Here is a 9,008-nt window from a genome sequence, read left to right on the forward strand (position 1 = left end):
GGTGGGCGGTGTGGGGACGTGGCTTAAGTTGGATGTGTCATTGCCCCATCTCATCGACTATCCCAGATGGTGGGTGTCTGGCGTAGACGGGCCATGGCCCCGGCTCCTGACCCGGTCACGGCGTTTGTGGCAGCAGTGTTCCAGAATGGTGGCCACGGTGAGATACCACAAGACACACCAGTCGATGATTCCCATTACAGGCGGCTACCTTTTAGCGGCATCCGACCATAGTTTCGGCGGCGACGTCACTCAGCCGCCTCCTAAGCGACGACTTGCATTACGACTGTGACTATTATGATGACTGCGATGACGACGACGACTCTGGACTGCTGGCGGCGCCAGGTGGAACAGGCTCTGCGTCACTCCAACGCCTCACGACGGACAAGGTTGACGAACTGGCTGCCGAACCTTAAATAGGGCTTCCTGCTGCTGATGCCTGCTGTCCTTCTTCCCCATTAAAAAAAAGCACTCGGTTATCAGGCCACAAGACGCCCATCGGCACCATCCGACCGCCGTCTCGTCCTCACTGAGGATGTGGATAGGAGGGGCGTGTGGTCAGCGCATCGCTCTCCCGGTCGTTACGATGGATTTCTTTGACCGGAGCCGCTACTATTCGGTCGAGTAGCTCCTCAGTTGGCATCACGAGGCTGAGTGCACCCCGAAAGTGGCAACAGCACACGGCCGCCCAGATGGTCACCCATCCAAGTGCCGGCCACGCCCGACAGCGCTTAACCTCGGTGATCAGACGGGAACCGGTGTATCCACTGAGGCAAGGCCGTTAGGTTGATGAATATTCTGGTGTTGCTAGGCTTGCCTAACTGACCCGCTTACTGACCTCGATGTTGACACCCGGGTGTGCGGTGGGCTACTTCTTCCCACGTCCTCTGCTGATGGTGACACAGCGTTCTCCTCCTTGTTGCTTAACTCTGCGCTCCACCGACCAAATTGCGCCGCGGTATCATAGCACTGAACTGCGCAGGAGAAAGTAACACACATACGACTTCTCGTTCTCAATATTCCTTCAAATTATCTAACTTCATTGCTGTAAAACTTCTATCTTTGAGTAACTTGATCGTTCTGACATTCGACCCTCTGCAATTTAGTGTGAAAGTTAATGGTCCTATAACACTACCTTCGGGTACGCTCAATCGTACTTCTCTTTGTTGTTAATGACCCACAATTTTCTGTTGGAAGAACCTCTACAGTTCAGTTAATCAATTACTTTTAAATGAAAGTTTCCTGGAGGTCATCTGCAGAAAGATACAAGTAAAAGAGAAGTATTCTGCAGTATTAAGTCACAAGCACATATGTTTAGGCTCTGACCTAGGCAAAAACTGATTTCATCAATATTTTTGACTTTGTGTCCAACTTTGAGCCATGTAGAAACTCCTTTTTTCCATGTTCACTCACACGAAAATGATGCTTGTCTACAAACACTTAACTTTCCTAATCCTGTGGTTATATGGTGTTCAGAGTAGTAGTAGTAGAAGGGTTGTGTCGGCGCACGACAGCAAGGTCCTCAGCGCCCGTTCAGTATCATAGTGAGACGGGTGTCAAGAAAAAAAACTCAGAACAATTACATATAACGGAACAGAAAACACGGGGAACAATCATTGAAAAATATGTGCTCACCTACACCGAAGCGTGGGATGAAGCAGGGCGTCAGCAGTAAAACATGGACAACACAGGAAGAAAAAGGTAGAGGGTGCTAAAACAATGTAGCAGATGGAAGTGGCTGGCTGACCGCAAGGAAAAAAAGGGAGGAGTCATCCACTCTGCAATACACTAACACCTCCAGCCTAAAATATTAGGCCAGAGTCCAGACACATCACAAAACTTAAAAACCCTAGACACACACGTCTCATCGTTAGCTAAAACATAGGGCAGATCCCCATCAACTTGTGCTTCTGCCCTTGCATCACGGTATAAAATGCAGTCTGTTAAAATGTGCCGGACAGAGATGTGCACACCACAAGCATCACAAAACGGAGGATCCTCCCGCCGTAATAAATAGCTATGTGTCAGAGGACAGTGCCCGATCCGAAGACGTGTGAGCGCCACCTCTTCCCGCCTGAGCAGCCGGCAGGAGGAACGCCACGGCCGAGTGGTCGACTTTACCGACCGCAGTTTATTGGCCGTCACCGCCAGCCATTCATCCTCCCACAACTCCATGCACTTCCTGTGGAGTGCAGCGATGACTGACTGCAAGGGGATAGGACACTGGACGACATCCTGCTCTCTGCAGGCCTCCTTGGCAGCCCGATCAGCCTGTTCATTGCCCCAAAAGCCGACATGACCAGGCACCCAGCAGAAGGATACCTCTTTACCCCGCCGTTGGAGCAAGTACAGTTGGTCATGTATCAGCTGGACCATCTCTTCAGTCGGGTACAGGTTCTGCAGTGACTGTAAGGCACTAAGAGAATCGGAGCAGAGAAGAAATCGATCGCCCCGAACAAGATGCATCTGCTCCAGTGCCATCAGGATCGCGTGGAGCTCCGCTGCGAAAACGGTATATTCAGCAGAGAGGCGAATCCGGGTAACATGATCAGGGAACACCACAGAACAGCCAAGGAAAGTCTCCTGTTTGGAGCCATCAGTATAAACGATAGTGAAACCATGATGCACATCTAAAATGTTAAAAAACAGAGATTGGAACGTAAAATTTGGTGTGCCAGCTTTCTTAAAATTAGTCAAATCTAAAATAAGTTTGGGTCTCCGGAGGAGCCAAGGTGGAGACCTGCTCCAACCGCAACGTAAAACACGAAGACCAGCCATAGACATCGCACCGAGGCAATCCTGTGCGCGAATCCCATAGGGCTGCGTCGCACGTTGCCGGTTATGAAACGATCGTGCCAGAGGAGGCTGAGCAACGGTATGGTATGCAGAGGATCATAGTTTTGTACGTCTATTTGACGACCCTTTTCTGTTTCCTCCAATCATTAGGGACGCTTCGCTCCTCCAAAGACGACACACAGCTGCTAGAAGATGGTGAAGTTCTTTCGCATACTCTATGTAGAATAGTAATCGATTTAAATGAGTAACTGCACTGTGGACCAGTTTTGGGAAAAGACCTTTAGTACTTTGGCCTCTTCTGTGTCATCTTCCGTTTTAGTATCACAGGGTTTCTGCACACATGGCTTCGATTCATTTATTTATTAGACCAGACCTTCTTGGAATTTTTTGTTAAGTTGGTAGACAGAATTTTACTTTCGAATTCGTCGAACTCTTCACGTATGACTCTCCTTACGCTCAGTTTCGCCTCTTGTGGCTCTTGTTTGTCTCGCTTCGCTCGAAACATACTGAAACGTCCCCTTAGAACAATTTATACAAGACAGTGCTTAAACTGACACACAATATTTTTAGCGCAACGCAATCTGACTATCAAAGATCCCTGCAAAAGAATGGCCCTGAGTAACATTAAACTATACCTTTCAGAAATCACTTACCTCACAAAAATCTTCATTACTCGAACTACTGCAATACAGCGAGCGCCACTACTGCCAGCTAAATAAAAGATTCAAACTACTGAAGGCACTAACTACTGATAGGCATAGTTAGCAAATGAAAGATTTTAATAGAGAACAAACAATGTATTTACCTTAATAGTCATAATATATGATATCCAGTATTACAAACTTCGAAACTCCGCCATCTCTCCTCCCACATCCACCACTGCTGGCGGCTCACCTCCAACTGCGCAACGCTACGCGCTGTTCAGATCCAGCTGCCGCTGCCCAACACTACAATGGCCGACAACAATGCAAACTAGCCACAGACTGCACACAGCACAGCCAGTGATTTTCATAAGCTGCCGCTGCCCAACACTACAATGGCCGACAACAATGCAAACTAGCCACAGACTGCACACAGCACAGCCAGTGATTTTCATATAGAGCGCTACGTAACGTTGCCAATAAGAAAACATAAACAGCCTACTTACATAAAGAAAACATAAACAGCCTACTTACAATACGTATATAAAGCATACTGTACTGCTCAAGGTAATTTTTGGGTAAGGGACTTACTATAATTTCTCACGATTCCCCCTCGCTAGTACCCACCCTAATCGCTTGAGTCTCCAGTTGTACAGCTGTTAAGTTGAATCTCCACTTGAAACTGTAGCATGACCAGAACATTTACGTAAAATACTCTTAAAGCTTCCCCTCAAACGTTCCGCCACTACTGCTGTTAAGACGAGGGTCCTTAAAAGCATCTGTTGACGATATATGAGCAACCTTTAACACTTATCTTCACTCATATTGTTTCGCGTTTTGAATCTATACTAATCTCACTAGGTGTCAGCGTATTTTTTGTATTTATAAACGCGCTTCCACCACAAACGTTCACCCTGTTTCACAGATTTGAGAAGCCTAATCAGTACTGTTCTATACAGCCGTATAAGACGGTAAGGAAAAGCGCACACCAATGTTGGACAATACAAGGTATTGGGAAATTACCGCTACAAACTTCTAAAAATTGTAGAGGGCAGTGAGAACGTAACACTCTGAATAGCAACCGATGTCTGGAAATGTACCGTTTTCTTGCTCCAGCCCCTTGAAGACATGTTGGTAGGTAGGTTTGCAATAGGGTAGTTATGATACGGTTGTGTTTTCATTAGATTGGCTGATGTCATCTGAGGTCTGTCCTACCTCTCTTACCTGGTTCGAGCCGCAATCGTGTGTCTGTGAGTGTTATAGGTGGTATGGAGTGTTGGATGTGGTGTGGGTGTAGTTGTAGGTCATCCACAACATATCAGATGGTGCTGGGAGCAATATCCACTGCACGCGCAATTGCTCATGTACTCGTTGATGGTTTCCTTGAACATTATGCAGTACGGTCTCTTCCACTTCAGGTGTATGGAGTATTCTTGGGAAAACACCGTCACATCTACTGGCCCTAAAGGTACCCCTTTCTCGAGGCCGTCGCGCAACTGTGATGAAGTGGATATGCAACAGAGTCCGACCTTGATAAAGGCGATGAGCATTTCTTCCATTACCTTGAGCTTCGCCATATAGAAGGATGATGTCGGTGTATTCTGCAGGCTTGGACTCATCCATACTCACAGATGAGTCAATGGGGCTCGAACCAGGTCGAGAGGTAGGATAGACGCCAAATGACACCAACATACCCCCCCCCCCCCCGTGCCCTAACAACTACCATATTGCCATATATTAAAAACTTCATGTTTTAAAACGGCTGTAGCACAGAAACGCTAGTTTTTCGGACTTTGTTTCCTATTCAAAATATTATGTACACCCTCCCCTCCAGTCCTAGAAATTTGTCGCGCTTTGAACACCTTGGGAGATTGCAGGGCACTCTCACTTCTGATACGATGTTATGCCTCTTAACGTTCTTAGGGAAGGTGATCTTTATTACTGGGTTGCTATACTGGATACGATCTGACTTCATATGCTGAAATGGTTGGCAGTAGTTAACGCCCTTGCTTGTATGCTCTAGAGAAGGAATAGCGGTTAGCTTCACCTGCATTTAAAGGTTAAAATGATTTAAATGGCTCTGAGCACAATTGGACTTAACAGCGATGGTCATCAGTCCCCTAGAACTTAGAACTACTTAAACCTAACTAACCTAAGGACAGCACACAACACCCAGCCATCACGAGGCAGTGAAAATCCCTGACCCCGCCGGGAATCGAACCCGGCAACCCGGGCGTGGGAAGCGAGAACGCTACCGCACGACCACGAGATGAGGGCAGCATTCAAAGGAAGAAGGTGCTAATATAAACGACTGCAGTAAACGTGTAAGGCGGCTGAGGGCCGAGGGGAGAATTTTTTCTACGGAACCTGGTTGAAAACATTGCGGACAGTCCGGTTCCTCGGTCATTGTGCAGACAAGTTGGATAGCGCTGGTCAGTCGGCGGCCACGGCCGCGTCCATGTAGGCTGACTAGGGCCGAGGAGTCGCTGCTGAAGTGGGTAGAGCATTGATGACCAGCGATAAAGCAGAGGATAGGCCTTGTTAGGCGGGTAACCGATGAGACGACTATGAGTTCCTGCGAATTTTATTGGGACAGATCAGTGGCTCCCAGGCGTTCAGACTCTGCTACAAAACGTATTTGTGAAGGCACGCGGCTTTTAGCGAGTTTATGGCCATTTTTTGGAAAGTTCGAAATGGACGCAACAGGGGATATAACGATCTCTCTATGGAGGGCTGTGGTTCCATCCAAGTCACGCTTTTAGCAAATTCATGGTATAAACACATGGGAAAGAGGCCGCGAAGCTGAATCTTTTTTTTCCTTTTCGCCCAATTAATGAATAAAGTCGCTGATTGGTCAAATTTGCCTCTGCAGGGCAAGGGGCAATCTTCCAGCTTCGAAATCCGTGCTCCAGCTCTTGATTGACTTGTGCTAAAGTGGGAGTGGTCTAAGATGTAGATGTGCTATGCTACTGAGCTGGCAATGAAAGCTGAGAGAAAGAGAAGTAGTCACTCATGTACTGGCGCTTCGCTAGTAAAGAACTGCAGGTATTTACCTAAACGGTGAGACTTACGTCCTTTGCTAGTGTGCCACTTAAAGTCTGTGCCAGTCCCCGTCTGAACCAGCAGAGGTACTGCTTCTAGCATCATAAACACAACGAGTGATGCGTGGGTATACTTATTTGTCTCGAGTCAGCTGTCCAAATATTTGACATCTTCTGTCACGCATATCGTGGCACGGAGTCAAACTGGTATGGCAGACCAGCAAACAGGTCCACCTGCACACTGGAATCCATCGGGATTTCAGTGGTTCATAGGGAAATACCTGCATTCCGAATTAGCTGAAGGTGAGACCGCCTACTTGCATTATTTGGGTGTGCGCCGTTAATAACAGTTTGCTGCCATGCATGACTCCAGTCGCCGAGCGCATCGTGGTGTGCCGCCCTGACCAGCAGGAGGGTAACGTATTCGCTGCTATGTCGTAGGACTCCAATATATGCTTCTAAGCAACCTGTTCTTTGGAACCATATTTTTCTTTTTGGAATTGCAGAGAACATATGCTTGATAGTAGCCTAGTTCTTTGGCCATACTACGGATTCACATGTATGAAGTCAGGTAAAACGATAAATTATGGTTACTGTCGTGTGCTGATCGCCAGCTGATCACTTTGTTCACCTTGGAATGGATATCATGGGAAGCGTTTGTACAATAAGAAATATATTTGTGTGCTGTTTCTTTAGCCACTTTTTATCTTGTGGTGTTAAGAATGAATAAATTAATTGTTATTTAGATCACAACTACTCCAAATGTTCTGATTAACATTACCTTTGCCATTTCTATTGAAGTCATGATTGCAATTGAAAGAAGGAACCTTACAACCTTTCATAACAAATTACACTGTTCTACAAAAAAAACTTTTTTTCTATTTCTGATGAAAAATATTGTGATTCTAGTTGTATTTTGAGTGCTGAATTGAAAACTGTTTTTGGTTTTTTTCTGTCAGGGATAGTTTATGAGTAATCGCAATTTTATTTCTCTTTTCAGTTTCTGATATAGTGCAGCAAACGTGAGGTGAAATTCGACAAACAAATGCACATCTTTATGATGTTATAAGTTCATCACATTAATGGAGGGTTGGATCTAACATATAACACAGTAACCTTTGTGTATACACTTTGAAACATTTATTTGACATGAGAAATTACAGAAAATTGACAAACAATGAGCATCTGCCTTGTAATGCACATCACTTTTTTCTCTTGTATTGTGAATCTTTCTTCTCTCGAATGATATTCCAGCAATAATCTGCTAACATAGAAGGTACCCACTTCCCTTCATAGCGCCTTTCTATGGTAGAAATGTCTTTGTGGAATCTTTCCCCATGTTCATCCGATACGTCACTACAACTCTCTGTGAAGTAGTCCAGATGAGAGTCCATCATATGTACCTTCAAAGACATATTGCATCCCAAATCCTGATATGCTTTCATCATATCCTTCACCATTGCTTTGTAGTTAGTATCTCTTCTTCTTCCGAGGAAGTTTCCGGCACCGTCTTGAAACAGTCCCATGCGGTTTTTTCTTTATCAGTTAAACATGCTTCAAAATTTACATCTTTCTGCAGCTCCCTGATTTGTGGGCCCACAAATACACCTTCCTTTATTTTTGCAGCTGAAAGACGGGGGAAATTGGTAGTTAGATATGCAAACCCACAGCCTGTTGGATCCATGGTCTTCACAAATTGTTTCATCAGGCCAAGTTTGATGTGTAGCAGTGGAAGTAGTATATATTCAGGAGCTACCAGACTTTCACGTTGTACATTCTTTTCGCCAACTTTCCATCTTCGCCTAGGCCATTTATTTTTCAAGTAGTGAGAATTTCTGTCTCGACTATCCCTCTCGCAGGTTTACTTTGTGTAGCCTTGTTGCATTCCCAGTACCATAGCAATTACCCTGAAATCTGCACATATTTTCCATTTGTGTTCATTGTATTTTAATGAATTTAGCATCCTTTGTACGAATTCGTAATTCTCTTTTGTCAAACTAGCGTAAGCTACTGGAATAGAGGGTATTTTATTTCCGTTATGGCGCAAAACACGCTTTAGACTTGTTTTCGATGCATCTATGAAATGTCTCCACTCCTGTGAAATATAAGTGAGGTTCAGCACTTTCATCAGGCCAGCAACGTCATTGCAAAATGCCAGTGCTTCGTCAGTTGAAATATAAGAAATAAAGGCATGTTCTCTGTGCCTGAACACACTGATTTTAGTACTTTGGTGCAGTAGATTATACTCTTGTAACCTTGAACCAAGCAGCTGCGCCTTTTGTTTACTTAGTCCTAGATCACGTACTAAATCATTTAAATCTGCCTGTGTTAACAAATGTGGCGATGACTCACTTGTGCAGTGATATAAAGTATCATCATCTGTGATTTCTTCAGTACTACTTATTTCACTGTCACTCGGAATTTGACCTCAAGCTCTTGAAGGTACTGGAAGGTTGTCGGAATGCTGCACTGGCATTCTCGCTGAAGGCAGATCTGGGTAAATAATGTGCCTCTTCGACTTTTTGTTTGTAAA

At 45.2% G+C, this 9,008-nt stretch overlaps 1 pseudogene; it reads right to left on the bottom strand.

The window, feature by feature from the left end:
* Positions 1-665: 665 nt before the first annotated feature.
* LOC126104500 (5S ribosomal RNA) lies at positions 666-783 on the bottom strand (annotated as a pseudogene).
* Between the last annotated feature and the right edge of the window lie 8,225 nt (positions 784-9,008).

This window comes from Schistocerca cancellata, chromosome 1 (assembly GCF_023864275.1).
Source record: "Schistocerca cancellata isolate TAMUIC-IGC-003103 chromosome 1, iqSchCanc2.1, whole genome shotgun sequence".
Taxonomy (NCBI): Eukaryota; Metazoa; Arthropoda; class Insecta; order Orthoptera; family Acrididae; genus Schistocerca; species Schistocerca cancellata.